The sequence below is a fragment of the Oryzias melastigma genome, unplaced genomic scaffold, assembly GCF_002922805.2.
Source record: "Oryzias melastigma strain HK-1 unplaced genomic scaffold, ASM292280v2 sc01724, whole genome shotgun sequence".
NCBI classification, from domain to species: domain Eukaryota; kingdom Metazoa; phylum Chordata; class Actinopteri; order Beloniformes; family Adrianichthyidae; genus Oryzias; species Oryzias melastigma.
The window spans coordinates 2,861-6,224 of NW_023418304.1; the positions used below are offsets into that span (position 1 = coordinate 2,861).

Here is a 3,364-nt window from a genome sequence, read left to right on the forward strand (position 1 = left end):
TCGCCTCCTTTCATCAACTCCAACAAAGGTATCACTTACCCTCTTAACACTTCTTTTGCTACCTTCAAGTAAGAAACTTTGTTCTGAAAAAATCCTCTAAGTTTCCTCTGAAACCACTAAACCACATTTATTTTGATACGCTTCTGAAAACAAATCCCAAACGTTTGGTCTCCCAGTTCGTTAAAGGATTCACGACTCCAGCAGACACTGATGGAATCAGAATACCTGTCTTGAGGACCTTGGTGTCATGCGTTCTCGCATTGCCCAGCTTTGAAAACGTATTGGCTCCAAATATTGAATTGGTTTACTAATCAATGTGGGAAGAATGTGCCTTTGGAGAGTACACTAGCAGTACTTGATCACCTGTTTCTTTAAAATCTTGTTCCTGTCACCAGAAAAAACGAATCATGATAGTTATGCCGGCTGCAAAGAAACTCATTTTGTTACAATGGAATTCTCCTTCAGTCCCAAATTTTGAGGTGTGGTTGAACGAAATGGTGTTTGTAGCTGAAGTTGAGCACAGAAGAGTCAACAGGAAAAGTAAACCAGAACTGTTTAGTTAGAATTCTTACAAGATAATTGATATAAATTGTACCTTAGATTATACAGTATATTCTCCTCCACTTGCATGCCTGTTTTTTTTGTCCTTACTTCATTTTATTTTGTTTTGAATTTACTTTATTTCTCTTTTCTTTACTTTTGTTTCTTCCATTTTATTGTAATTGTCAAGGTTCACATATATTGACTAAAATTCTAATTTGACACAGCCTTCTTGGTTGATCTTTTCATGGAACTGCAAAGATGATCTGCTCATTCCAACCATGGAGGGACTTGAACCCTCAATCTTCTGATCCGGACTCAGACGCCTTGTCCATTAGGCCACATGGTCTGTAAGGATCCACAGAGCTGACTGAAGTCTGGTTCTGATCCATCAGGTCTCACTAACAACATCAGAAGCAGTTTCCATGTTTGTGAGGATCTTGTGAAGAACAGCTCAGTTCCAGATCACATCATGATGTTTGATGTTTTCTTCATTCCAGGAAATCATCTCTGTCTCCTTAGATCTGTGCTGAATCAGCACTTTTAGTTTTTAACCTTTAGATCAATCATTTAGAATCAAGTATTTATAGATATCTACTATCTAGAACCTTTGGTGCACCTCAGGGCTCTGAGTTGGATCCCCTCTGACCTCAGCAAAACATCTGTTTTTTAAACCATTTCTATTATCTTTATCTTCTTAAACAAAGTTTATTGAAAAGAGGCTCTTCTTGAAGTCAACACAACTCTGAACTCATTCTTTGATGATCTTTTCCTTGAACTGCAAAGATCATCATCTCATTCCAACCATGGAGGGACTTGAACCCTCAGTCTTCTGATCCGGACTCAGACGCCTTATCCATTAGGCCACATGGTCTGTAAGAAGCCACAGAGCTGACAGAAGTCTGGTTCTGATCCATCAGGTCTCACTAGCAACATCAGAAGCAGTTTCACACACATGACAATGGTGAAGTCTCTGACTCTACTCTCTGGGAAATTATTAAGGTGCTGATGAGAAGTCACATTATTTCCTTTAAATCTTCCAAAAAAAGCACTTGACAACCAACTCAAAGAAATAGAAAAAATCCTCCTCCAGTTAGAAGAGGTATATAGATCTTCCATTTGCAAGATGCCTTAAATGAAGATTAGAAACATAATTATGAACACAGTACTATCTTAAACAAACACCTTAACAATCAGCTTTTTTCACAGAGACATTTGAGTTTGGAGACAAACCGGAAAAACTATTGGCAGATAAACTCAGAGGTGAACAAGCAACATGAACCATTCTGCAAAGACTGCAAAGATCATCTTCTCATTCCAACCATGGAGGGACTTGAACCCTCAATCTTCTGATCCGGACTCAGACGCCTTGTCCATTAGGCCACATGGTCTGTAAGAAGCCACAGAGCTGACTGAAGTCTGGTTCTGATCCATCAGATCTCACTAGCAACATCAGAAGCAGTTTCACACCTATGAAAAAAAAGTGAAAAAAATGTTTTTAAAATCTGAAAAGTGAAAAAAAAAGTTAAAATGAGAAAAAAACTGCTGAATAGTTGAAATAAATATTTAAAAGATATATATATATATATAGTGAAAATTTGAAGAAAAATAATCTATGAATCTTCACTTTCAGTCCTCTGTTTTCAGTTTATATTCTGATTTTCAAGTTTTTGCTGCCAGGCTGAGCCTAATATTACATGGGGGCGGGGCTTTGAGCTTATTGGCTACCAGGACACGTTTCCCATAGAGGGACAGATGACTCCTCACTATGTCTGCTACACTTCTCACATACACACATGAATATTTTTTACACTTTTCTCTCATTTTTTTTACTCTCACTGTTCAAAATTACATAGAAAAATAAGTCTAGCATTAGAATGAAATCATGGATCTGATCATGATGAAGATTTATGTAATGTTGTTATGTAATGAGTTTTTCCTTACCGGGAGGGAGGGTCTAAGGGCAGGGGTAACCGTTTTATTTAGTCTTAGTTTTTAACTATTGTTTATATTTTGAAGCCCAATGAGGCAAATCTCTTTGTGATTTTGGGCTATATAAATAAAATTGAATTGAATTGAATTGTTGCCAAGCTGCACGAGCCCCTTCTCTGTGAAAAGCGGCACGGAGTAGATTGTTTGATTGACAAGCTCAACAGCAAAGTCGCACTTAAAAAACTCCACCAAACAGTGAGACTGTGGAAAGTACAACGCAATATTGGCGAAGTAAAACTGCACAGTATAGATAAGTTGGATTGGAGTGGGGAACGCAGGCGGCAACAAGTTTTCAGTATTTTTCTTTTTAATTTTAATTTTTTTTTTAATTTTTCTTTTTTTTTTATTGCCAATTTTTTCCAGTTACAGTTTTGTCTATTTTTCATGATTTCATTCAGTTTTTTCGTTCACTCAAAGTTGATCCCGATTTGACCGAATACCTATCACCCAACTAGACCGTGAGAGATGAAATTGACTCTCCATCCAAATCCGCCTTTTCACTTTGACCTAGTACCCAATCTTCAGTCTGTTATTATTGTGTCTTGCTTTTATGTGTATTATTTTACTATTTTATTGCTATTTTACTGTCAAGTGTCCTTGGGTGTTTTGAAAGGCGCTATAAATAAAATTTATTATTATTATTATATTATCTCCAATCTCACAGGCTGACCTTTTACAATCAATCAAGACCTTGTTGCTTTGAAAAACAGCAGGTCCAGATGGTTTTGGCAATGAATTTCATAAAGCTTTTCAAGATATAAAACAAATCCTCTTATGTTAAGGATAGAAAATGAATCTGCTAAGAATAAAAAGCTACCAAAATCACCTTATG

The 3,364-nt window shown here is 36.6% G+C and overlaps 3 non-coding genes across 3 annotated transcripts; all 3 read right to left on the reverse strand.

Annotated features, from left to right (window-relative positions):
* Positions 1-816: 816 nt before the first annotated feature.
* trnar-ccg lies at positions 817-889 on the reverse strand. Its single transcript has one exon. It is a non-coding gene; the product is annotated as a tRNA-Arg (tRNA).
* Positions 890-1,341: 452 nt separating this feature from the next.
* trnar-ccg lies at positions 1,342-1,414 on the reverse strand. Its single transcript has one exon. It is a non-coding gene; the product is annotated as a tRNA-Arg (tRNA).
* Positions 1,415-1,858: 444 nt separating this feature from the next.
* On the reverse strand, positions 1,859-1,931 carry trnar-ccg. The gene has a single exon. It is a non-coding gene; the product is annotated as a tRNA-Arg (tRNA).
* Positions 1,932-3,364: the final 1,433 nt, after the last annotated feature.